This window comes from Columba livia, chromosome 5, assembly GCF_036013475.1.
Source record: "Columba livia isolate bColLiv1 breed racing homer chromosome 5, bColLiv1.pat.W.v2, whole genome shotgun sequence".
Taxonomy (NCBI): Eukaryota; Metazoa; Chordata; class Aves; order Columbiformes; family Columbidae; genus Columba; species Columba livia.
Window position 1 is genome coordinate 8,683,357 of NC_088606.1, and position 27,404 is coordinate 8,710,760.

The following is a 27,404-nucleotide window of genomic DNA, read 5'->3' on the forward strand; positions in this document are numbered from 1 at the left end:
TTAAATTCCTTCCTACTTCTTCACAATCCAGAGTTCCTATTTTTTTATTACCACATTCTATTTTAAATCCTTTTAATCTTCTTCACCTTCAGTGTATCAGCCTATGACTGATTGTTTCAGCACCTCCTCAAATATATGACTGGAATTCTTCATGTCTTATTCAGCATTTCAGGCTACCTTTCTGTGGCTGTGTCATCCTTGATTTGGCTCTTAGTCATAGATATTTTGTCCTTTCATTTGTACTTTCAATCTGTAAAAATATTTCCTCAACTTTTTTCTGTGAGAGGGTCACCAAGAGCTTGCTGTCTTCATGTAGCCTACTGGTTCCTGTCTCATTTAGTGGCTTCTGAGCCGGGGTAATAGAGTGACTCACCAAAATATTTTGCATCTCCCTATATCGGTTGAAAGAGTCCTTTTGCATCAGTATGCATTTATATATAAATATGTATGTGCCATCCTGCTAACTTAGGGTTTTATTTACCTGTTCATGTGTCTATCAAACATTGTTTTCAATGGAAATTTCTTCAATGTCTCTCTGCTACTTTGAAGTGATTTCTAGACAGCTACTTATCAAAGAATATTAACATTGATGGAAGATCTATTTCCCTATTCCTGCAATTAACCATTCTGTCTATTGAAAGTGTTTTTATGGGCCCATGACTGAGGCAACAAAATGAGAAAATTGTATCTGGTAATGCAGTAATACTTTGTGTAGCAGAGGGTAGTAGGACCAAGTACAAGGAACTGAACAAATGTGGTGTTCCACTAAGCACACAGGGAGAGAGGAATTTAGCTTCATTGAATTTAGTTAGCTATTAACTTCAACAGAGCAAAGAATCCTCTCTCCCCTTCTCCCTTGCAAGATTCTTACATAACAGTTATCCTCAGAGCTGGTCTTGAGAAAAGGTGCTATGTAAGCTTTGGTAGTCTTAAATACAAAGGGTTTTTTCTTCCTTCTATTCCCCTCTTTTCTTTGATGTGTCATTGCTTTATATATTCTGAAAGTTAGTAACTGTCAGGATTTTTGGACCTGACACTTTAATCTTTGTTGATCAAGAGTATTATTGGCTACTGTAAGTCAGGCCAATTTCAGCAGAACAATTATTTGACAAGGACTATTTACTCTCTCTGGTTTGAGGCATCTAATATAGATGGTTGAATTAGGCATCAAGGCTCCCTGTTCAGTCACAGGAGTTAATCTGGTCTGTTTCACATGAAAGTTCATTCAAATATCATTCTTGGATGATGGTGGGAAAACTATGGGATGCACCTCCTGGAAAAATTATATAGGGAATGAGTTTGCATGGGGGAATAGTACTGTATTCTTGCCTTTTCTCATGGTTCCCAGAATAGACAGGCACTAAATCAAGCTCTGCAGCAGACCTGCTCTGCACACCAGTGCTCGCTGCTGCAGCTGGTATCAGCACGACTGTCGCTCTGCTCTCACTATAGCAATCCTTTCATATGATACATGAGATGTTCTGGGCCTGGATTCAAAGGGCAAAGGGGAGAAGGATAACAGTACATACTCTGGCTTTTGAGCGGTTTGTTTACTGGAACATCCTTTTAACCATTCAACAGTGCATGCTGTCGTGTTAGGGGAAAGTCATTAATGTTGCCCCTGGTAAGAGGATCAAGTAATAGTGCCATATGCTCTTGTGCAGTGAAATGCAGTCACTGCCTCGGAGACTTTACAAACTGAAAAGCCAAATTAGACTTAGTTTTGCTTATTTTTCTTTTCTCTAAGGGTTAACACCGTCGCTTCTTCACCAGTGTCACTGAAGTACCTAACTGTACTGGTTGCACCTGTGCAAAGCAGAGATCTAGAGGAACCAAGTAAACAGTTTATTCCTTAAACAACTGTTTGTCCACTGCCTGACTTTGTTTTAAAACAAAGTTTGCTTATCCACTTGTTCATGGAGTCAGAACTCTGTGCCACAACTCCTTGTTGTGGAGAGTTGCTTATCATGACTTCATCTCTACAACCTCAGATGATCCCTAAAGACCCTGCACCCATCTGCAGAGATCTGAAGCTCCCTAGATAGGTATGAAGCCTTGTCAGCTCTGTGAAGCCATTATTAAGAGAGAAGAAAATGAATCCAAGGGCAAATTTGTAGCATTGGATCTGGTGTGTTCTTTGCAAGAGGCTCAAATCTGTGTTTGCTTCCACCTTAATCCACCCCAGCTGACATGCATCAAGCATAAATCAGCACAAAGCCTGGCCCCTGTACTGTGCAAACATTAACTAATTAATCCTCCTTATAGCCATTGGAGGCTGCAAAGGAGCTATTATTATATTTCTCTTCATAGACTGTGTAACTGAAGCAGAGAGGGTAAATGATTAAAGGACACAGACATAATGATTGTCTGACTTGGGTACAGAAGGACTCTTGGACATTGCTGGAGCACTTTTCACATTTCTTTTTTAGCAGTCCCAATAGATTAATAAACAGGAGGAGCTGTATAAGCTATTTTGAGACAAGTTTCAGGGCCTTATCCTCATCTGTGTTACAATTATAAATCTAGAGAAATTCCATTTGCTCCTTGGGGGGGTTTAGAGCAAGGCTGAAAATCATAATCTGAACATCACATTAATATAAAATGTGTGGAAAAATACCCAACAACAAGCAAAGTGCAATACAGAAAATAGGTTTGTTACAAGCAAATTGGTTATGTTTGGTTTTTTTTCTACATTAATGCTGTCCAGGCCTCCCCTGTGTATTCTCAAGGAAATGACTTCGTTATATCAGTGAAGTATATTGAAAATGAAATCCGTGGTAGCACCAAATGTGCCCAGACATGACAAGACTTTTAAATAACAACAAAAGAATTCTATCTCGTTTCCTGTTTGTTCCATGTTAACTTAAGGAGATTGGTGCTGACTTTCTGGAATGGCTGCAGCAAGCTGTAAATGATATATGAAAATGAAATGAAAAATCTCTGCCCAGGCCACTGTGCACAGCAATCAACGCTGAGCCAAGTTAATAGCTGTTTGCTCCTGTACTCTCTGACGTGAAATGGAGCCAGAGAAGCCATCAGTGCAGAAACTGGAACAACTGCCTCAAAATGTCCTGGACAGGATGTCTGTTGATTCTTCACCCAACCTTATTTTTGGTGGTGGTGCCCTTCATAGGGCTGGAAGGGGAGAGACCCAAATGTTTATAACGTTTTCTGTATAAGCCAAGGGGTTCACTCGTGGGAAAGTAACAAGTTCGGCAGTGATGCCGCCTTCTCCAGTCCTGTTTTTTTCCTGCCTCTGTTTCCCAACTTTGTTCACTGTCCTTTTCCCCATTTTTATCCAACTGTATCTGTATTGCAACATCAACACCCCTGGGCTTTAGGGCTGTGCAGATAAAAGAGGTTTGCATCAAATGGGTGTAATTAAGCGAGGGCATGTGCGTTGGTATGGTTAACACCTGGTGATTATGTCAGCAATGCAATGGGCATGGTGACAGAGGGCATTTCTGGTGACCCAGTTACTGAAAGGCTCTCTGGTAGTCACTGCAGTGCAACACTGCAAACAGTCATTATTAATACCATTAAGAATTAATGCAACCCCAGGTTCTGCAAATGCTCTGCCATGTGAATAGTCTCTGTGGAGATAAAGAGGGCACTACAGCAAGCATACAAAGTTGGTGTCCAGGCTAATGACCCACTGGCTAGAATTTGCCCTTCAGAGCTTCAGGCTTGACCTGTTCCTGTGTCCTCAGGTGATGGGCTGACCGAATGTTTCAGGTAACACCCCTCATCTGCCATCCCCTTTTGGACATTTACTATGTAGATCTCTGCTCCCTCTCTTGTCCCTTTTTGGCATGAGAAACTTGTGCAAGCGTAAGTAAAACTAACAGAAATTTTAAAATAATACAAATTAAGCAAAATGCCCTTTTAAGCAAAATGCTCCTTCACAGCCTAGAAGCAAAGGCAGACAGGATTTAATTTAGGCTAGTCCTCTGCTGCATTTCAGATAAAGGATTTTTAATCTAGTTGTAGGTTGATAAAAATACCCCTCTCTGATCCTGCAGGCAACTTTTTCTGCCAATTTTCTTTGCAGAGAGGAAGAGAGGGGAAGAAATAATTGAAAGAACGCTGCCGCATAGAAAATGACACTGACAGAGTAATGTACTTTGGAACTGTGTGCTCTGCCAGATCCTTGTTTTCTACTATTTTTTTCTTACTTTTACTTCAGAAATTTAAAGCTATTGGTAACTATCAGCATGATTAGGTGATTTTTTTTTACTTTTTTTGAGCCCTAGCCAGGTAGCAGTCTTTTAAATACAAAATGATTTCTCTATTCTGGAGTGTTATTTCAGCTTTCACAGTACAGCTTGTTCCTTTCCACCCCAAGCAGAAATTTTTCAGGGTTAATTTATTCATCTAATTGCTGGATGCACATGCGGTATTGCAGTCCACAGTGATTTTATGGACTTAAGGCTATGGTAATGACTTAATAAACATGCATGTGTACATGATTTGAAGGCAATATATATTCTCTTGAATATAGCATTTCAGAAAACACGGCATGAAAAATAAAAAGGTAGCCAGAGGCATATCTCAGTGCAGGCGTGAAATGCTGAGCTTTTAGTATTTTTTCCAAATTAAAGACTCTGTTTAGAAAAGGTATTACCTGTCCAGTTGTCTGACAGTTCCTGAGCATTTGAATAACCAAAAAAACCCTCGAAAAACAACACTTCTTTTGGCTTCGTTTGCCTCCATGTTATTCTTTTGAGCCCTCTAGGCTCTTAAAGTTAGTGTGCACGCATCCACAGGAAAGCAAAGCTGAGCTGAGTAGAGAAAAGGAACAGGACAAGTTTGACGGACAGCTTTCAGGAACGGCATGCTAGAAAAATCTCTGATGCTGTCTATGACAGGGTGAAGGGGGTCAGGAGGGAGGGACAAATTTGAAGGGCTGTTGATTGAAGGGTTGTTGAATTAAGCCACACCAGCTTAAACAAACCCCAACACAAAAGCAGCTCTGTTAAAGTGTATGAATTTACACTTGTTTAGTGTTAAAAGGAAAGGAGGTTGGACTCTGTAGCTGTTGGGCATTTTTTTTACGCTTAAAAGTTAAAACGATTTTCACTTATCCCATTGGCAATTATCAAACTTGATGGTCTGGATGCAGCCTCCCTCTTGGGAATGAACCACACGCTGCTCAAAGTGGGAGCACATGCCCAGGGATGCTTGTCCTGCATATGGCTCTTTCTTACCCTGTCCCCTGCTCACTGCCAAACCCAGGGTACCAGCCAGGATGGGCCTTTGAGTGACTCCATATGGCAGTTCCTTTGCTCTTCTAGCAGTCTATCAGCCTAATGACATTTGCTGGCAATACTTTATGAAGCAGTAACATGTTTTTTTTCTGATGAGACCGATTTCCATAGGCAAGCAAGCTTTTCATTTTGAGTTGTCTCTTAGTAACCACGGGGGTGCCTGGTGAAAGGGTGGGTTAGCTGATAAATGGGAGAAAGGAGCTGCTGGCAATGAGAGCTCTTGTGCCCGTTAATGGTTGGATATTCAGTGATTTTGGGTGGGAGCACTCCAGTTCCACACCCTTTGCTTTCTTGGATATATAGTGCTGTATTGTTTCATAAATCTTGTGGCATCCAGATCATTAAACCACGAGAGTAGGTGCCAAGTAGTTGGCCAATAGCAGACATAAACTTCTCTGGGTCTTGGAAAGGTCTGAATAGGTGTTCTAGCTGCTCCCTAGGGCTGCTACCTGCAATATCAAATACTTCAGGATATTTTTTTCCTGGAAATGGGCAGGTCACAAAGCTTTTGCAGGGGTTTGTATCTTTAGATCAATTTTGAATAACATTTGGCTCAGTTTTGAAGTATTGCCCTGGTCTGGATACTGGAGGCTCACCTGTACTTAGTGTCTCTGTTTCGGTGAGCTGCAATCAGATAATGTCTTACTACAGCATTTGACCATCACTAGAGGTGGAAAACTCCTCTTTGGTTGGTCACAGTGAAGCAAGCTCCTGCCACAATGGCTTTTTATGACCTTGACCAGATGAGTCCCCTGGGGGATACCCGTGAGTCCTTCAACATGCTGTGGATTTGGATGCCATCTCAGACTTTCTGGCTCTGGAGGCCATTCTGGGAGATGGACAGTTTGATTTGTGAAGGTGGATGTAGGAAAGGCCTAGAACCTTCAGATAAACTCATGGTACATGGGAAGGAGCATCCTGCATCCCACAGACTTGGCCCGTTGCCGAAACAGTGATTTTCATGTTTTGGGGAGATAAATAGTGATGACTTCTTCTGCTTGTGCTATGGCATCCTCTCTCCAAAAAGATACTTTTTGGAGGGAGAGCTGGTGAAAGACAACTCATGACTGTGTTGCCCTGCCATGACTGTGAGACACACTGAAGATCTTTCTCTGTCTTTCTGCTCCCATGCTCCCAAGAAGCCAAGTTTAACCCATATTTCTGTTAAAGTAAGGGGCTCTTGTTGAAAACTGAGCCACTGAGGTGCAACTCTTTTGGAGCCTGTAGTGGTTATGGCTGTCAACTGCCTTGGTTAGAGCCACACCACCCTCCAACACGCTCAATCCAAAGGCAAGAGGAGTGTTACTATGGATTTCAATTGGTTTGATTTGGCCTGGAAGAAGGTGTCATGAAGTGGTCTCCCACTTTTACATTTGTTATCCTGGTTACTTAAAAGCAGGAGCAGTGTCTGTGCATCTGGCCGTCACTACAGAGCAGCCGTAGGTCCTTGCTCATCTTGCTTAATGACAATGCTGTCAACTTAAGGATAATATTAAACCCAAAAGGGTGATGAGTTCCCTCTACCCTTGGCATGCAGCACTGTGTTTCCATTCTGACTGTAGTTCCCATGCTGCTTGCTTCTTCCCAGCCTCCTTATTTTTCATTTTGCTTCTGCTAGTTTTGCTAGTGAGATCCCATTTGTCAAAACTGCTTTATCGAAGCAGGGAAAAGATTTGGCTGGGGAAGCGAGGTACACAGCTTTGCAAAGGACGTAGTTAGTTCCACAGCCCGAGATCACATCAGCAAAGAACTGAAGGTGACTGCAAACATTTTACGGAGAATGTCATTCATTATTTGTACATACAGCCAAGATGAAGCTATTCCTCTTTGCCCTCTTGGGAGGTGCTATTTAAATGAGAAAAAGGCAGGTCTTTCTTCAAAGAGCATGCAAGCTAAACAAACAAGGCAAGGACAGGAGAAAATAAATATCACCCTGGCTACTGAGATCAAAAGCAAAGGATGCTGAAGGATTTGCCTGAGTTGATATGAACAGTCCATAGAAGAGCGGAGGTGGGATCTGAACCCAGAGCCTCCGACTGGGTGAGCAGTGTCCCCTGAAATACTGTGTGGTCAGGAAAACTGCAACATCGTCAAATCCAGCTGTTCCCTGTGAAATATGACATCTTATAAAAAGTGTCAAACTTAAAAGAAAATCTGTTTACTTTTCTCACACTATTTTTCTCATGTTGCAACTGTTATTTTTCACATTTTTCATTGCTATTTGATATTGTTACTGTATTTAGTAGCTAATTCAAGTTATTTTTGATAGTAAAATAATTGAGATTCCTGAGCCTAAATGTTCCAGGATTCCCGTTCTCAAAAACATTTGCAAATTAACTTCTTGTTCTGGTTTTGAATGAAAAGAAATTGGAATATGTTAGCATTTGTCACAGGACAAGCCTTCTGGTGAAATGTGAAGACCAGTGTAAAGTTTTTTAAAGTTTTTCATCTCTTCCTTCGTTATCGTATCTTACTTAGTTAAAAAAATATAATTATATTCATTGCATCAACATATCTGTTAGGAATACATTTGTGTGGTTATCAGAAAGACTCAGTTCTTAATTACCTGCAAAAAACCATTTTTTGCCTGATACACTCTGGTACTATGAATACTACTCCTTAATTAACTATCTTAATTCCTCTAAATCAAAGAAAGATCATTTGGAATATTACCATGAACACATTTTTGTTATTACCACCAGCTTTATCCTCTGCATCAAAAAAGAAAAAAATCTCTTATTTTTTCCTTGAGCTGAGGTGTAAGGTTTTATTTTCTTGGGCAAGCAAGGGAGAGCTTAGTTCATAACTTTTAACTCTGCATTTCTAGGGGCTGCTCAAAACAGAGCACACCCTGGATTCATTTTTCCCCCTGTTGTCACAAGCTGCATGGTCCCAAAGGCTGCTCCATTTAGGACAAGTTAAGTAATTGCCCCCTGACAGACCTCCCTGTCAGCTCTTCAGGATATTGGTGCTGTGTTGTTTCATGGGAAAACACCTAAAGTCAACACAGGGAGATACTGGAAATAGCATTCAGATGGTCAGGGGATATCTAGTGGGCTGGATGGAAGCACATGAAAGAGTCAAGCAGAAACAGAGCAGGGAACCATTTAATGGAACCATTTAATGACTGTTCCTCTTTTGGCTGCCAGGATTTCCCTGGAGCAATTGCCCACTGGTCAGTGGTGAACACATCTGTTGTTGGTAGATGCTAAGATTTTTCTGCTGACTTACGCTTGTCTCAGGCATGAAAACCCTGCCTGGGGTAGGGGTAGTTAGTGGTGCACAGCAAAGACATGTGGGGCTGATTAGTTACAGGCTGGATAGGGAGAGAGGGTGGATGGCTCCTCAGTAGAAATGAAAATTGGACAGATGCTTTGCCCCTGGGAAGTGGCTGTTCAGGCTGGGGCTCATTCCACATGAGGATTTAGGTGCCCAAAGGAAGGCAGAGGTAAAATTAGGTCCTGCAGGCCAAAAATATAGCAGGAATCAGCTGCTGCCTGACCCTGAGAGTGTCTGGGTTAAACATCTGTCTAAATATCTGGAGCAGTCTGTGTGTCTAGGGCTGCCCTGCCTGATTGGGAACCAAGGGCTTCACCTGAAAGTACATTGAGCACCACTCAAAACCTCTCCTGATGTTCATGGGTGGCTTTTTCAGCTATTTGAGAAGAGGCAAAGGCCATGTTGGTTACATCCGAGGAGAGGAAACATCAGGAAGGGTGTTTGATGACTGCAGCTCTGCAATTAGGTAATGAACTTCTGCCTCCCTCCTGCCTCTGGACTTGAGCCTGTTTTGAGTCTGATCTTCAGTCTGTGAATGAGGGACAACTGCCTGTGCTGGTGGCAGGTGACTGAAGAGGGACCATGATTACCAATGCTATTCCTGTCACAAGGAACTGGGAATTTTTTAGTGATAAGAAGGATGCACTTCAGGTTCTTTGGAGTGCTAGGCTGCAGCTCTCCCTGTGCATTAATAAAACACTAGCAAAGTTGAAACTGGTTAACTGTGAGGTTTTTTTTGTTATTACCCACTTATTCTTTCCCCTTCCCCTTCCCTTTCCCCTTCCCCTTCCCCTTCCCCTTCCCCTTCCCCTTCCCCTTCCCCTTCCCCTTCCCCTTCCCCTTCCCCTTTCCCTTTCCTTTTCCTTTTCCTTTCATAGAGCTTTGCTTTTATGCTTTTCTATTAGACAATTCTATGCCATTACTGTGGATGAATTAATCGTATGAGAATGGCTGTGGCTGTCCTTTACTGATGAGGAGGAGGGCAGGAGAAGTGACTTCAGTGTTACTTTAATTACCAGTCTCATTAATTAGCCTCCAAATCAAATGAGTTTTTGCTCAGAGCTGTTTCCACAAGCCAGAATGTCCTTCTGGAACTGGCTTACACCTGAAAGGGTAATTGCTTCCTGACTTTATGCTTACGTATTTCCAAAACTCAACAACATCACATCCAGCTTCATCATGCACCTCCTCTCTATACAAAACTGGACTTGCCTCAATTATGAAAGTTCCTTATTTAGCCCCATCTTAAGACACATGCCTGATAATAACCAAGGTGTAGCCTGTAGCTGGAATTGCTTGTCCTCCGCTTGCCTGATATGATCAGGACCAGAATTTCCACACTTTGGTTTGTATCTTGAAATAAGTGGGACTGGCAAAATCCATGCAGGCAGACTCAAAATGGATAGGGATGTGCACAAGCACCCACTCAGCAAACACTCACCTCAGAGCTCCTCCTGCTGAAATTCCTGAGTGCTGTGTCTTGGCCCACAGGATACGCTGGTACAGTGTCAAATGAGCAAACAAAAAAGAGCAAAAAAACAACCCTAACCTATCAGGAAACCGCTTTCCTCTGGCGGTCCCCAAGCAAATGTGGTTCTGGCGAGGAAGGAGGATGAAAACGATCCCCTCTTTGTGGGTGCGCTGCACTGGCTTGGTGCTGCTGCTGCAGTGTTGCTTCTCTATAGGCACTTTATGAGTGATGTGACAGCTTCCCTGACTGAAGTAATTCCAAGTACTGTAACATGAAGTGTCAAGGCAGACAGTAGAAAACATTTCAATCCTTTTCATTAGAACAAAGCACTATTCTCTTGACGGCTTTCAAATGCATATTGTTTAGCTATTATGTACTAACCTTGACTATTATATTCCAAGCACAATAGCAGTGGGAGCTTTCTGCTTTTTTGTTCGTTAGTGATCATGGTAAGAGGATTTTTTTTTTCTTTTTGCAGGGTCAGTAAAACATTCAGTTATGAAAAAAGAAAAAAGAGAAAAGAGAAAAGAAAAAAGAAAAAAGAAAAAAGAAAAAAGAAAAAAGAAAAAAGAAAAAAGAAAAAAGAAAAAAGAAAAAAGAAAAAAGAAAAAAGAAAAAAGAAAAAAAAAAGGAAAAAAGAAAAAAGAAATATTTATGTTGCAGTAGCAATAAGAGGGAAGTCTGAGGTGTCCCCTTGTGTCTGTGGGTCAGATGGTTCCCAGTATGGATTTTTGCCCCAGTGTGGCTTGTATTTCTCTTGACAGAAATCAAAGGCTGCAAGTGCATCCTGCCTAGACTGCTCGTATGACTAGTGACAAGCTGATGCTGAAGTGACTGCAATGTTAGCTACTGAAAGCCTCAGGCAACGTACAACAGGTAAACGGTTAATTAAAATGATTCTTCAAGGATACCTTTAAGGGAACATGAAGCCTTTCCAAATCTCCACAGGGAGTTATTGATGGAAATTGCTGCTCCACGTTTCCTCTTGGGGATACACACATGGTGGGTTACCTTAACTATTTCTGACATTTCTTCTGTCTGACCATGAGGTTTCTGAGATGGGAAGATTAAATTTCTTCTGTAAGAATGAGATGTGACACAGGTGAAAGCCAAAAATAAAGATACAGGAATCTGTAAGCGACACATGAAAACTCCTTTGAAAGCCTGAGCTCTTTCCTTGGACCAGGTGGGCCATACACACTAAAAGATACAAGTTCTCCTTTCTCTCTCAAAGGGTTTTGTAACCTCTGCTTGCCCAAAGGCCTGACTGATTTTTTTCCCCAATCTTCTGAGTTAACCTTTTCCAGTTTCCACCATCTCATCTATTCCCTATATTTTTTTCCCCTCAGCAACCTCATTTTGCTCCATTTACTAAACTATTTCTCAAAGTAATGCAATCCCAACCACATCTAAATCCTTCTTCCTCACCTCTTTATCTCTTTCCATCCACTCCTACCTTCTCCCTTTCACTAGCTCCCACTCCCATTTTTTCCTACCTCAAACTCTAAGATTACCCTCTCCCACTGCCATCCCTTCCTCTCCACTGGTTTCAGCTCTTCCCTCTCCACTGTTGGATTTTTTTATCCTTCCTCAGTGCCAACGCCTGACAGAGAAGGAGTCACTGATTATATGTCTTCATTGTAATTAAACTGGGCCAGAGCCCATTCTCTGGCACGAAGAGCAAGTGGCAAAGCCTGGCTCACATCCATACAGCTAAACTCCCTTCCTCCCAGAACAGGATGGCTTTATCCTTTCTGCCTATTGGGAACAGCCCTTGGCAAGTGCTCCTCTCTGAACCCTGCCCAGGCACAGCCTCCAAGAGGACTCCCTAGGACAAGCCAAAACTGTGCCAGGGAGCATGCTAATAATTAAACACTATAGACTCTGCTACAAGCCTCAGTGCTGTTTAATTTACTCATAAGTACCCATATGAGAGAACGGGAGAGGCAGTGTCCTTGTGTTCAGTGCAGGTACAAATCCACACTGCAGCTACACGGGCCGGGTAAAGCTGCCTAAACCCAGCTTGGCCCATACGAGGACACCAGACTCTGAAGGCTCTGGAATTAGTTATATTTCAAGCATAAACTTGGCTAAATATGGGCAGGATTTTTTAATTTAGTGGGGGTGTGGGAAGCATGTCCTTGGTTAAACTCCTGCCCTCCAGCCACCACTGGCAAGTTCCTGCCCCAAAATATAAGCTTCAAAGCAATGATTTCCTTAGGATTTTTAAATATGAGTGAGAAAACATAGTTTTTCCTGATTTCCCCCTGAGGTGAGGATAGCAAAATTCATCTGAAAGAGAACACCCACGCAGCTGAGAGCAGGGTCTTACTGTGTGTAGGCAGTGTAAAGCACTTATTACTAAGTGGTAACACTTCTATCTGCCACGTGTAAGTGTGGCTACACATGCAGACTGCGGGGTTGGTGCTGGCATAACTCCTTTGACAAATTGCATTTATCTGATGCCAAACTGGTCCTGTATCAAAAAGAAAGTTCTGAGCTTTTGGACTGGGTTTGGGAATGATGTTTTATACCAGGTTAGTGTGAGATTATGTGAAGGCAGAAGTAGTGCTGGTCTACTGGCTGCGTGGTAAAGCCCTGCAAACCTGGGACTTCGCTCTCACCCAGGGGTAAATGCAATGTGGAAATCCTCCATAACCAGTGACTCTGATATTCAACCCCATTCTGAAAGGGTTTGAGACAAATAGTACATATACTGTGTGTAACACACCTGGTGCCTGTATGTATGTGTGTGTATTTATAGATTGCCAAAGTCTAACATCACTACATATTGAAATGATTAAAATAGTGAGGTAGGTTATTGCTGTTCCTATAGCTTTGGAAGTGTCATATACAGCCAGTAGTAAAAACAATAAATAATTACTGTATTACTTAATTGTAGTGTTATTTCTGAAATAACCTTGTATATTTTCTGAAGATTTTTCTTGTTTTTTAGGCCTGAAATAATAGGAAACTGATGTCTGTAATCCAGCTGTTTACTTTTTTAAAAAATATATATGCATAGATTGGATTACTGGCACTCTGCATTAACAGTGAAGAAAAGTCTCAAAAGCAGCTTTTCAGTCAATGGGTCTCACCTGGAATTTGTCTTGGACTAAGATTTCAGGTTTGGCCTTGCAGACAGTAGTATGTTCATCACCATATGCTTCATGTCACCACCTCCTTTTGTATAGCATGAGTGAGGATGACTGAAATATGGGGACAGCCGAAGCACTCTACGTGCATTTTGTCACCAGTTCCCCTTGTTTTTGCTGCCAGCCTGGGAGTTTGTCCTCTCCTAATGCAATGATGGCTGTGTGGGAGGTTGGAATCGGGCTCCTTAACACCATGTTTGGTTGTGTGGTCCAAGACAGAACAGTTATCTTCTGCAATACCGCCTGCATGCCAGGCTACTCACCTTAGCTTGGGGTGGATGTGATCCTTGGTATTCCTATCTAGTGGAAGGATGCTTTCTTCCTACAGTTTCTTTTCCCCTCCCCAAAAAATAGTATTGTGTTTTCGTGAAACCAAAGCACGTGTTTCATGATGTTCAGATTACATGTGTACTGGCATGCAATAAGTCCATCCAAGGCAATGGATAAGCTCTGTTGAGCTTATTTTGTGTTACAGGCATAAGTAATAGTGTGTTTGTGCGCTGTGTGGGAACTGACAAGACTGTCTTACTAGGGAGATTGGCAGTAGAAGACTATTAATGTGCAGATAAAGGAATAGCGTTATTTCCTGGTGTTGTTCAAGTCATTGGCAGATTTCCCTTTGACTCCAGCAGAGATGGGAGTTGAGCTGAGATGCTTGCCTTTTTATGGACAGATTTTTCTTTTCAACTCAGAGATAAAGATTTTTGGAGGGGAAAGGCAGTGACTGTCAAGACAGAAGATGGCTGTGAAATCAGCAAATGTGTTGGCAGATCTGAGTGCTGTGGGACACATACACAAATCCTTGAATAAGCAAGAAGAGGTTTCCAAGATGGGACCCTATCTAGAGACAAATAGGGCAGGGCAACCAGAGGGAAAGGCAGGCCACCAGAGCAGAGGTGAGGGCTGGGAGGAGCAGGCCACGACCCTCAGCACGGTGCAGAGAGCCCCCAAATTTCAGACCTTTGATCTCTTCTTGGTGTGTCACATAGATGTCTCAGCAGGCTCATGGACGAATGGTTATCAAAACACTGTCAGCCTCTCTGAAACAGGGAAATGGCAGCTAAATCACGAAGTCTGTAATTAAAACCGGATTCAGACTGGCATCTAAAACTTGTTCAAATTGATCTAATGCCTCTGCTGGTTTGCTGCCCTTCACACCTTTCTGAGTTGCCTGTGCAAACACTGCAAGGCTGCAATTTGCTTCTGAGAGAGAAACACTGTATTTTCTTCATACTGAGAACTGCTCTGGGCTTTGCAACTTTGCAGTTTTTGGCAGAATCCCTTGCAATTTCTTTCTCCTCCTGCCCTGTGTGGGTGGAAGCCCCATGGAGAGGCCAGCAAGGTAAATAGAGCTGCGCAGATGAGGTTCAGGGAGTCTTTCCACTGGGGAGATGGAGGCCTTGTGCTGGAAGCCAAGTGTCCTCAGCTGGACCCCATTTCATCTCACTCTCCCATCTTCCGCACTCAGGAAGGATTTAATCCTTTCCAATACAAGCCTGGAGTATTAGCTTGAGGAGATCTTGGATTTCTATGGACTTTGGCTCAAATCAGACTTCTTTCCACTTCAAAAGGAAACTGCACAGATAGCCTGATTTATGCACATAGCTTTTGCTGGGGCTTTACGAACACTTCCATGACACAGAGCCTTTCCCCTCTGAGTTTCTCTCCCTCCCAGTTTCTCCCAGCTAGGCAATGTTCCCTGTGCCAGTGTGGGGGGCTCACGTAGCTCTTCTGTGAACCAGAGCTTTTTTCTAAGTGTGTCCTTCCATTTTGGTGAATTAAATCAGCTCATGTGGGGATCTGCTGGGCACTGGGATTAGCACAAGCCTAGGGCCGTGGCGAGGGAAGAGTATATTTGGGGAGCTCACTCTTTTTGATCTGTTCAATCAGCTCACCATGTCTCAGGTGACTGTGATGACTGCCGCACGCCTGTCCAACACTTGAACAGAGCAAGAGAAAAGAAACTACAGCATATTCTGGCTTTGTTACAACAGTCTAATGTTGCACTTAACCTTGCTAGCTTCCATGTGTGAGTTTTAATTGTGCTGGTGCTGTGGAACCTGCTTTCTGTTGTGTCCTGCTCAACAAAGGCTTCAATGGGTCCTTTTTGCAGGCGTGACCACCTCTACCTGAGACAGATGTTATTCCCACCGGAGTACCAGGTAAGCCCAGTGGCTGGCATTGCTGATCATCTTGCGGTACTGAAGGCTTCAGTCCCCTCTTCGTCCAAAGGCTTGTTGTGGTAGGGACTGTGAGGTCTCAGAGGCAATTTGTGAGCTGCTCTACTTAACGGATAAGACTGTTGTATAGGAAAGGGCTTAGTTCTGGTGAAGAATGCCTTACCTTGAATACCCTCAGCCAGCCAGCCCCATTCAATCAAGTGGAATTCCCCCTTGATTTTTAATTAACTGTCTTCCAAATTTAGTGTTTCCTTTTTTAGAGGATGTAAAGAAAGCACAAACGTAAGCTTTCTGAAGAATTTTTTCTCTGTCAAGATGCAGCAGCAGAATGCTACACATGGGATTATGAAAAAATACCCAGATTCTCTGAACGGAAATCGCTGATTTTCCCTCCTTCACTCTAGATGAAATATTCTTGTCAGTAACATGAAAAGCATGTCCCAGCAGTCCAAAAACATCTTCAAGCATGTAGCTGTCATGGTAGCCAGTGTAGGTTGAAGAATGGGAGTGGTGGAAGTGATAGGGATAACTGATAATATGTTCCTAGAGATGCTGAAAGGAGAGAACTGGCTACATCAAAATGACAAAACAGCTCTTTGTCCAGAGGCAACAAGAGACAGCTGCTCTTAAGGGAGGACAAACAGGGAGATGAGGCTGACCCCACCCTGGGCAGTGATGGAGCATAGTCCTGAGGGGCATGGACATGGTGGGCGGAGCTTGATGGGTCCATCAACATTCCCAGACCAGGCAACAATTGAACCAGATCCAGAGTTCACATCAGGACTACCATCAGGAGGAAATAGATCCAGGGCCAGAACCAGAGCTGGACATATGGCTACAACATGGTGCAAAGTCCATCCAGGAGAAAAAGACAAAAACAGGACTGGAGACAAGCAACAGAGTAGCCCTGTGCTTATGTAAGTCAATAATTTGCACTTGCTTCTTTTCTATTCAAGATGTCTTTTGATCATTCCAAGGTACTTCTGAGTCCCACTTTGTGTCCAGAATGTTTTGGACGCCATGCGACAGGAAAGCAATGTGAACTGAGGAGAAGAGCACAGTATCTTCCCTAACATTCATTTACTGTAAAAAAATCCATTACTTTCAGTGAAACATTTGCTGGCTTGTCTTCTTTTTAAATGGAATTTCATAAGGCTTTTTGAAGCTCTCTGACCTAATTTAAAATAATCAATAACCATGCTAGAGTTAGTGGGTTTTGGATTTTATTCAGTGCGGTATACAGGTCTTTGGGACAAAAGGTCATATGATCTTTCTTTGATGAATGATATTATTAGAACAAATCTTCTATCCAGGCAGAGATGATCTGTTTCAAGTATTGTCCAATATTTATAAGATAAAAGTTGATATTTTTGTTACCACACATACTTTCCTAAAAACTCAGATTTATCCAACATAGCAGATGAGCTTGTGTTGAACTGTCTCAAGGATGGAAGCATGTGCATTTTATTATTATAGTGTCATCTTTATGACCTATTTTATCACATTTTTTTTACCTGGTATTCAGGGTGACAATAATTTGAGGATGCTATTGGATACAGCAAGACCAGAAGAAAAAATCAACTGTCCACAAAGCTCAGTACATCACCATTATCACAGGTAGCATTCCTCTATTTGCAAAGCATTTAAAAGGCTGGCTTTCTAAGAGCAAGGCATAGTCACCACTGTTTATTTTTGTGTTATTATCTCTGTTCCACACCACTAATCATGTTTTTTTTATCAGTCAAATTTTGAATTATTAATGGTGATTAAAATTCAAGGCTTAATTTCAGAAGAACAAATCCTCTGCTCTGAGCACAGCCATTACATTGTCTCTCTAATTGTCTTGTTCACCTTTCCCCTTTGTATGACACATCATTTCTTGTAGGCTGGTGGTTTTGTTCGATTTTTTGGTTTTGAAAGGACAAAATTACCTAAAAAAGGACTTAATGTCATCTCTCTAGCTTGTCTAAGAGCAAGTAGAACAACTGCCTCCTGAAATCAGCACTTTGAAGGGATGGTCCCTCCTAGGTGAGAGGCAAGTAATGAAATTTTGCTGCAAAGTAAAAATCATCTGAGAGCAGAAAACAGGACAATCCTGTGAATAGAAAGCTGGAAGCCTCCAAGGAGAACCTGTGAGGTGAGGTTTTCAGTCTCTGGGGCCTCTTGACCATGTCTTCTTTGCCTTCCTTCTTGACCTGCCAGGGCCTGCCTGTGTGGACTTCCTTCTCCTAGAGGTCCCTCAGCTTTCACCTACAGCTTTTCACCTACATACCCTCAGCTTTGCACTGAGATGAATAGGCTTGTGATATGGCTTACAGTAAATTAACTTGCTTGCTCCTTCCTTCATCAGAAGGTAGTGCAGACATCCCCTGGTGATGAAGCAGGGAGGTCTGGAAGACATCCTTGGCATAGAACCATAGTAACATTTTCGTTGGAAGAGACCCTCAGTGATAATTGAGTCCAACCATAATGTAACCCTAGCACTAAACCATGTCCCTAAGAAATATCAGCCTAAAAATTAAACTGTTTTTTCAGAGCAGGAGTGAAAAAAAGAGAAGCTTAAGTGATCATCCCCTTTCCAGTGCTATGCAGATTCCTTGTCTGGTTTGAGAGTTTCACATTTGTGCCATCTGGGCATTTAACCAGGTACCAGAGACTGAGTATTGACTTCAGGTGTCTTAGTACTGCAGTGTCTGCAAATGCAGTAAAGGGAGTAAGAGAGATTAGATATAGTGTATGGAAATTAAACAGCTTTAACATGCCTTTAGGCACCTGACATAGGAGCAGCCAAAACCTCTAATTACCTGAAAGTTTGGCTCCATGAGTACATAGGGAAGCTGAGCACTGGGCTTTCCACTTAGAAGAAAGGAGTGTTAAATACACAGTGATCCAACTGTATTTATATTAAAAAAAAAAAAAAAAAGATAAATTTTCCATCTGTTTTTTGTTTTGCATACAGAGAAGCTTCAAAGAATTCTTCACTGTTTATTTTTATAAATGAACATATAAAAACATATATACAACTGTACAAATGCACAATATTGACCAATGGAAGGGTGTGTGTGTACATATATACACACACACATACATTAAAATATATCTTGGTGGTGGAACCAAAACTACTTATTTGTTTAGCAAACAAACCCTACATTTCAGTCCTCAGCACAAGGCACAATCCCTCAAAAAGTACCATTGTGTTAAGAAATTACATTTTTTAACAACTTGGGAAACTTTCCCTGTGGGAAGGACAGGAAAGGTCCTCTCCTCCTGGTTGCACAGTGGCTAAACATGTCCCTTGGGTGCATCTATCCTCCTGCAGACCTCTCTGAGAACGCTGCAGAAGCTGCATGCTGACTGTTTGGATCTGCCAGCAGCAGTTTTCTGATTCCAAGTACCACATCGCTCCCTGGCACACGTATTTTCCTTGGCTGAATCCCTCAGAGCCTTGGTGGCTGTATGAGAAAGCTGTGCAAAGCCTGGTTGAACACGGAAGCTTCTGCACCTTGTACGTCTTGTGTGCAGGATGAACCAAGGCAAATCCCAAGTCATCTCGTTGCATTTGGAGTAGTGACAACTCTTCGACACGTGGAAAGGGGCCAGCTACCAGACCAGCTCAGTTTTTCTTGTTTAATCTCTTAAGCACATTTTCAGGCTTAACTGCTTGAGTGGCAGAACCCCCATCAGCAATTTAAAAAAGCAATTATTTTGAATCTGTTCAGAAAATATTTTTATCTGCCAGATTCTGCCCAGCTACTGCATATTAGAAATGGTATGAATCACTCTGAAATATTAATTGATAAGATTCATGACCTTAAAAAGATTGTTAAGAGTAGGGATATAAGGTTATGTACAGTTTCATTCTGGCCAGGGGGATCTAACAGTTTAGTGAAAGAGTGTTAATTATCACAAAGATAGTAGAAAAAGCTTCAATGGAAAAGTTCCCTATATAAGCGGTTGTGCATTATGCCCTTCACTTAGCACAAAAAAAAAATACAGCAAATGAGATATAACTCTGTAGATCAACACTGGAAAAGTCACATTTCCAGAAAGTCTTTTTTTTCCATACCACTATCCTCTTCTGAGCCACCATAGCAAAGGCTTGAGTGGCAGCTCCGTTTCCTCTGATCTTCCTGTTACTAACAGTTCAGTTTTCATAAGAACAATCTATTGTCTGTAGTTACTGAATGACATTTAGGAAAATTTCCATTTGTGTTTTTCTGTGCATGCAGTGAAACTTCCAACATCCTCCACTGGTTATCGCAGTGTCAGAGATTAAAGAGACCCACTGCCTCGCCTAATTCACTGTGCCTGCCTTTCTCCTGCTCAAGCTTGTCCTATTTTTCAGAAGTGTTTACCTGATTAGCACATGCAATCACTGATGTGTGCACAAGGCTCAGTTTGGGTTTTGAATGTTCCCTGAACCTTTCCCTCTAGATCAAAGCTCCCACGTCCTCCCCCGCCAGATCAGCCTCCTGCTGAAGTCGGTGTGACTTTGGCTGTTAACTTTGGCCCGTGAACGCATTCCCGGAGTGCAGAATTAGGTGTGCGCTCCCACACTTTGCTGCATCAGGACCTTTGTTAGAAACAGAATCCGAGCCATCATGTTTTTACATTATCAGTCATTTGTGAATTCCTTATGATTTTTTTAATGACTTTTGCAGAGAGTAGTCAGATGCTATTAAAGTTTTACTGAATTAAATTGGAGAAACTAATTTTGCTCTTAGTGTTTTATTTCAGTGTGTAACTTGATTTTTAAGAAGCACTTTGTACTGCATGGCGGTTTGCATTTGCTTTATAAGCATAACATGAAGGTTTCCCTGGAGTCATGGAAAAATTGCCTTCTACGTCCCCTATCTAATTAACACTATGTATGTTGCCTAACTCCTTATAATTCACTCCCATGCACAGTATATAAAACATGATTGGAAAAATAATTTGAAGCAATGAGAAAAAAATGCCTTTTGTCATATAATATGGCCAAATCCACTTTCAACCAAATTAGATTAAAAAAGTAAGGACAGCAGCATTGAGATATCTGATGCTGAAAAGAGACACCAAAGGCTTAATTAAAGAGTGTGCTTATGTTTTTAAAGGAGACTGCGTTTAAAGCATAGTAATGAAACCCTTCTTGCTGAATAGCTCGGTGACCTGTCTGTGTCTGGGGCTGTAGCTGCCTGGTTCCCTGGTGAGAGCCCTGATCCGATGTCCAATGGGTCACAGAGGAGCTGCTAAAGCCCCCGGTGTGTTCTGGTGGGTCACAGGTTTCCAGGAGGGAGAACAATCAGCCAGCACATGGTTAATTGCAGGGCTGGAGTCTATTGTGAGGATGTAGACAGATGAGCCGCTGCAATCAAGTAAATCCAAGTATTGCCTCACAGCTGAGGGGGTGGTAAGACTTAAAACCATTCTAACTAGATTGTAAGCACTGTCTGACCAGACTGAGGATTTTTTTTTCTCCTTATTCCCCGTGGAGCCCCAAGGACTAATATGATTTGGAGAGAGAGCAAGTGTCAGTGGACTCAATTCTTGCTAGTGCATCAGCAGTGGAACTAAATTCCAAATGAAGAGGTTAACCCCTCACCCTCTGCAGATTCGTTGAAGTTAATCAGATTGTGTGTGCATAAGCCAAGGCTCTGCTAAAGGCAAGAGGACAGATTTTGTGTCCTGCATAAATTACACATGGAGGCAGAGAGCTGGGACACACGCAAGGGACTGAATCAGTTCAGTCACCCAGTACCAGCACATGTCATGCCAGCCAAAGGCAGCTCGTGCTGTAAAGTTGTCACCTTTTCTAGGACCTGTGACAGCAGGACTCGGTTCTGGCCTGCCACCTCTTTGCTCCTGTCATGTGAGATGGACACCCCCTCCTCCACCTTCCTTGGGGAGGGTCAGCTCGTGTGGGACCCCATGAGCCTCTTGCTTTCAGATATTGCTCACTGCAGGGCTCTCTTCTGAGGGCTTGTCACCACCAGCCATATCTGGGTGTTTTAAGGTCATGTTGCACTTCCTTGCCAGAGGAAGAGAAGGAAAAGACATAAATATATAGTCATCTTTTCTATACTTGCACTTAAGAAATAAACATTCCGTTTTTATGCTTATAAGAAGATGTGGTGTGATTTCCTGAAGGAGGAGGAGGGGGGAAGAGGGCTGAGAACAAAAGCAACTAGGAAAACAAATGTTTTTATCTTTTAAAAAAGTGTTTATTTTGTAAAAAAAAACCCACAAAGTCCACCATATTCAGAAACCACTGATTTTCCAGTGTAAAGAAAGAAGAAAAAGGAAATATAAGTTCCTCACTTGCTGATTGTTTTGGGGAAAGTAAGTGGGTGCAACACAAATTTTCTTCCCTGTACCAACCAGCATTCTGTCCTTTTGCAGACTTTCAGGGATGAGAGCTCACTCTATTTCCTCTACCCTGGAGTGGGGACCACTGCTCACCCTCACCCGTCTGCCATGTGTTCTTGTGTGACCATCCCACCATGGCTGGCGTGTGGGTCACCCCGTCGCAGCCCTGAGGGGCTCTGCATTGCTCCTCCAGGTGTCTTTACACACCCACTGACACAGCAGTAGCACCAAGTCTGTTAGGTTATAATTTCATGGGGAAAAATGGACTTCAAAGGTGTCTGGTAGATGTCTCACACAGGGTGAGGAAAGAAGACACAGTATTTGAAAAATCAAAAAACAGGGTGTGAAGTATACACTGGTGGCATAGCCGTGGTGGTCAAAGGGATGTAACTCAGACATTTTGGGAGGAAGTATTTTACACCAGAAATTAGTAACTTGGCTTTAGCAAAAGCCAGCTAAAGTAAATGTACCTTCTTAAGCAAAGGCTACCAAAATTATTAAGTTAGTTCCTTCCATTATAAATGCAGTCCTCTCTGCATCATCACATATATTACATGTAGGACCTAAGGTGACTTGGCATCAAGCTTAAAATATTTTTGTACCCTCCTTCCCATGAATTCTGATTTTTTTTTCCCTCATGAGAGGGGGAAAAAAAAGGCAAGCAAAACAAACAAACAACCAACCCCCTACCTCCCCTTTTGCTCTTATTTTCAGATGTGTAGTATTTAAAGTCTCCCTCCTCCCTTTCTGACCTTGGTCCTGAGCTTTTCCTGAGTGGATCATGAGATGTCCACATTGGGTGGGTTGGTCACTCTGCCACTCGTGTGAGGTGCTGGAGGACTCTGCTGTGGATTCAGAAATGCTGTAGGTACTTGATACACTGAAGAAATCAAGTATGAGATGTTTATTAATTGGGAAATGCATATGTCATATGCTGAAATGGAGAGTAGAGAGAAATTGATTTGGGGCACTGAAACACAGGCACTGCTGGCTGAAGATCATTAGCTTTTTGCTAAGGGAAGGGATCAGTCACAAACCAAATTCCTTCCTGCATTAACCAAATTGAATATTGCACTGGATATATTTCTTATTAAATAAAATCTTTCCAGCTCTAAACTGCAGCTGTCAGTTCTTGAACTAAAAATATTGAGTATTAAACTTGTCACCTGGGAAATGACATCAATATAATATTCCAAACATATAGTGGTTGTTTACCAATCTCTGAGCTGATAAAGAAGGTACACAAAAAACCTATAATTTGGGATTGCATAAAAAGCACCAAACAGCTTCCAAACTGAATTGAGACTTGCTTTCCTGGTCACTGCAAATGGAGCTTTATGCCTGCAAAGCTGCTCTTCTTTGGTTTTTTTTTGGAGGCTTGTGCAGGCTGTGGCTGCATTTATATTCTGGACTAGGAGCATTCCTCAGTCCTGGTTTTCTAATCTAGATCAGGTTTGTTGTGTCTTGGCCGCAGCTCTGGATTTTCCTTCTATGGAAACGAGCATCTGGTCGGGCTGTGTGCTCCCAACCTGCTCTTTGGGACAGGTTGTGAAGTCGAGTGTTTGTGCAGGGAGGTGTTCCCACTCACTCACCCTACGAACAGCTTAAATTCCTGACTGCTCCAGAGGTTCATTGCTCAGAGACTTCCAGCTCCCAGTGCCCTGCAGCCCAGTGAACCGAAGAGGAGACTGGGAAAGCCCAGAATCCAAATGGCCAAGCAGGAAAAATGGACAAAGTACTGTAAGACTGGAGGTATTTTAGTTCTGGCTTCTCCCTGACTGCTGAGATGGTACCCCTTGACAGCAAGCTAACACTGATTTTCCCCTCCTTTTTCAAGGGCATGGCGACCCTGGCCAGGACTGTGGTGACTTAGGGCTTCCATTACAAAATATTTTACCTTGAAATGTTCCCTGAAGAATTTAGAAAAGAAACTAATTCATTTTTAATACATTGAGTCACCCTGACTTTGCCTCAGCTCCTGCAGGGCTGTGAGGAGTACAAGGCAGCCTCATGGAGCTGGTTTATTTGGAGGTAGGGGAGGGAGCAGGGGGGTTCTCTTCTACAACTTGTGTTTTGCACAGCTGCCAAGCTGGTCCTCTGCATGGGATGGCTCTTTGGCCTGATTCACAGAGCAGTCAGACTGTCTAACATTAAACTCCAAGAATAATATAAAAATAAAAAGCAATTTCACCCTGTTTTCTAGCATCCTGAGCTTCTGCAGGAGAGTCCTGGTTTCTGAAAACAACTTTTATTCTTTTTGAAGGTCCTCTCCTTTTATACAGAAGGGCTAAAAACCAAGCGCCTATATTCAGGTAACCAGGAGTTTAGTGTGCTGGAGAGCCAGTTCCAAATATTTTAACTCAATCCCCTTTCTGGTAAAGATCCATGGACAGCTTTTGAGCTGTGCATGCTCAGCACGAGCCATTGCTGCAATAACAGTCAGGAGCTGGGCTCAAGCACACAGTCGGGCTGAGGCTCAGCAGAGCGGGGTTTAATTCCTCAAGCTGACACGGCTTTCCTGTGTGATTCTTGGCAGGTCACCAAATCTCCCTGGGCCTCACTCCCCGTCTGCAAAATCACACCTCTTGGACCTGCTGCCTCGAGAGAGAGCTGGGGAGAGGTCATTTGTTATTACGTGTTTATAAATTGGGGGCTTTCCTTTTGGACAAGGCCCCCAGACAATCTCATAACACCAATCACGAGATAAAGCAGGCAGATGCTGGAAAGGCTCCAACCACAAAGTGGTCGGGAGGTATAATGCAAGCTGCTTGTACGGCGCTGAAAAGACCGTCCTTTTGTAGCTCACCCCTTGTGAACAACCCATTATTTATTTATTAAGGAGTAGTTTCTGAGTCACTTTCTTCTCTACATTATGAAAACACTGAGAAAGTGAGTCATTGCGAGGAACAGAGCCTACAGCACTTATTTCTCACCCTGGAACAGGAGGGGGAGAGCACAGCAGGTGGGCTTGGAAGAGAGGGAGACATGCAGCTTGCTTCTCTCCAAGGATTGTTGTCTGATCTTGGGAAGGTCACATAGCCACTTCAAGATTTAGACTATGAACTAGGAACGGTGGCTTGGCCTTGCTCGGAAGTGTAGTTTTTTTATAGGATGACACCCTTAGAGAGGTGAGCCTGTTGGCTTCTGTGGCAACAGGGTCCTGAAAAAGAGCCTTGGACAGAGAGAGTGATAAAAGTTCAGATGCAATAATGACTCTAAATGTGTAAAAGGTGGCAGCAAAGACAGCCAGAGTCATCTGTTCCCCATGTGTGCAGTGGGTGGGAGAAAAAGGCATGTCCTGAAGCTACAGCAATGGAAGACATAGCTTAAATGTTAGAAAAAATCTCCTGGAAATGGTTTTGAATATTGGAATGGATTGTCTGGGGACAGGGTGGACTCTCCAGCCCTGGGATTTTAACCCCGGATTGTTGCACATCTGGTTGGGATGGTTCAGGTGGAGCTGCTTCAAGCTGATTTTTTCTGGCTCTGTGCAGAGAGGAGTTGTCTGCTTTCCCTGAACTGGCTGGCCTTTAGCAGAACCCTCTACTACCGACTGTCTCAGCATATCGCAGTGCAAAGAAGACAAATATTTAATTTGTCTTATTATTTGCTTTCTTTGTTTCTGTCCTTCTGTTCTTTGATACCTTCCCTTCCACCAGTAGCACAGATAAGAAAGCTCAGTGCTTTCCACTGTCTGAGTAAAATTTGCCTCTCCATCCATCAAACTCTCCTTTGATTTTGACATTGTCCCTTGCTGCCTTCCCCTCCATCCCCACTTGTAAGACTCCCTCCACCCTGCAGGCATCATGTAGCTGTTTTCAGCTGCACACATTTGCTAATCAGGGGATTTGATAATGGTTGGGCTTTAGTCTTCTCCTCTAGCTGGTAGGCTGTTCATTGAAGTGTTCTGGGTACTGCTGCCCAGCTATCAGGAGAGACATTAGAAAGACTGGGACCCTGGAGTCTTCCTGAAGCTTTAATCTCACAACTGAGAGCTTCCTGCTAATGAAGAGCAAGGAACACAGCAAGATGAAAGTCCACCTCTGTGGCTGGATTTCTTTCACTCTTCTCATGATGTGAGCTGAAACAAGTATCCCCTCCACGTCCCTCTGGCAGAGCTGTCCATGCCCATTTCCACCCTTGCTCTCCCCAGCAGAGCATCTGTGTAGGCAGTTCTTCTCTCACCTCTCCTCTGTGTGACTTCAGCCTGGGTTTTGCTCTGGCCAGGCACTCTGACCTCATGAAACCACCTCTTGTCTGAGATGATGCTCCCTGTCCTGCTCCATCTGTGGCAGACCCATCCCTCCCCATCAGCCTGTGCAATGGGGGACTACATATCCCATGGGACCTGGGAGACACCAAAGGAGCAGTGTAGGTAACTCTACTCTGCCAAGTCTCCTCTGGGCACTTTGGCTTTCCCATCCTTGCCTCAGACTGCGAGGTGGTATCTCCAGTCAGCCTTCTGCCCTGTGAAGGTCTCTAAATCACTAACATTCCCTGTAAGGAGCACAAGAGCTGTCCATTGCTGTCTCCTTCCTGCTGGCTGACTTAGCAGGAGGGCCACTGGAGCCACTGATTAGGAATCAGGGTGTCACTGAATTGAATTCACTCCAAAACAACCAGTCTTTCAAGAGGAAAAGAGGTGAAATCTCACTGCATGAGCTAGAAAGCATTAATCCGTGGTGCCTTCTTGCTCTTAGGAGCAAATAGTTTTGCAGGAAGGTTCTGGCCAGCACCACTGGCAGCTTCGTGCTGCTTGGATCCCAAGGAGGTGAAGGTACCATCTGTGTTGCGTTTGTGCCACTGACAGAAGTTGAGATCTCAATCCTGATCTGCTTCTCCATGTTGGATCTGTGTGTGAAGACAGCTGGTCAGTTTGGGTATAAAAGATTTTCTCTTTCTGCTTGATATATGGTCACCTGTCACTGCCCAGGAAGAGACTTGTGTGAGGCTGTGTGGTATCCCCTGCACAATGGGCAGGGTTGGTTGGAAAGCAAAAAAAACAAAGAATGGTTCAGAAAGTCCTTAGGATACAACACTCTGAGTGTTTCAACATTTCACAGGCATTTTTCAGGAAGAAAGGAGAAAAGCATCTCTTTTTGCAGTTCAAGTAGACAGTATGAGGGATGCTAAGTGCCCTCTACATCAGCCACTTGCAGAGGTTGTGGGTGGAAAACCTCTTGGATGATCACAAGGACACAAAGGTGTAAGCTGGCTACAGTGAATGGTCACCATATTAGCAGGAAGGGGTTTCCACCCATCAGAGCTGTGAGTATGTGCAGCAGTGAGAGTGGAAAAGCTGCAGACTAGTTTTAAGATTGAGATTGATGGATTTTGAATAGTCTCCTGAGTCCTACCAGTCCTATGTTTCTGAAAAAGATACTGGAGAAAAAGAAGAGCTACAGCAAGCTGTCTTCAAAAGGAGAATGAAAAATTAGAAGTGTGGGAGGGAGAAATGGGAGGCAATATGCTAAAAGTAAAAAAAGATTAAAAACGCCAAAAGGCACCCCCACCCTCTATCAAATGGTGCAGGGAACATAAATTAGGCTTTGCTACTTCCCCTCCTCATCAGACAAGAGCTTCCAGTAACACTAAAAGGCAACACATGGCAAACTTATCCCCGTGTGCATGTAACCTGTGCTAAATGGCTGCCATTAGACATCACCGAGTCAGAGAGTCTAGCAGGAAGGATTAGAACTGGATAGGG

At 43.0% G+C, this 27,404-nt stretch overlaps 1 long non-coding RNA gene across 3 annotated transcripts in view; it reads left to right on the forward strand.

Moving 5' to 3' along the window:
- The window catches only part of LOC135579520 (uncharacterized), a 31,638-nt gene extending 10,231 nt beyond the window's left edge, over positions 1 to 21,407 (forward strand). For 2 of the 3 annotated variants that reach the window (XR_010472719.1, XR_010472721.1), the window contains 5 exons: positions 10,496 to 10,893; positions 15,286 to 16,412; positions 16,878 to 16,969; positions 17,314 to 17,489; positions 19,582 to 21,407. This is a non-coding gene — a long non-coding RNA (uncharacterized LOC135579520). The remainder of the gene's footprint in view (positions 1 to 10,495; positions 10,894 to 15,285; positions 16,413 to 16,877; positions 16,970 to 17,313; positions 17,490 to 19,581) is intronic. The other variant, XR_010472720.1, reaches the window with a different exon arrangement.
- The last annotated feature ends 5,997 nt before the right edge of the window (positions 21,408 to 27,404 follow it).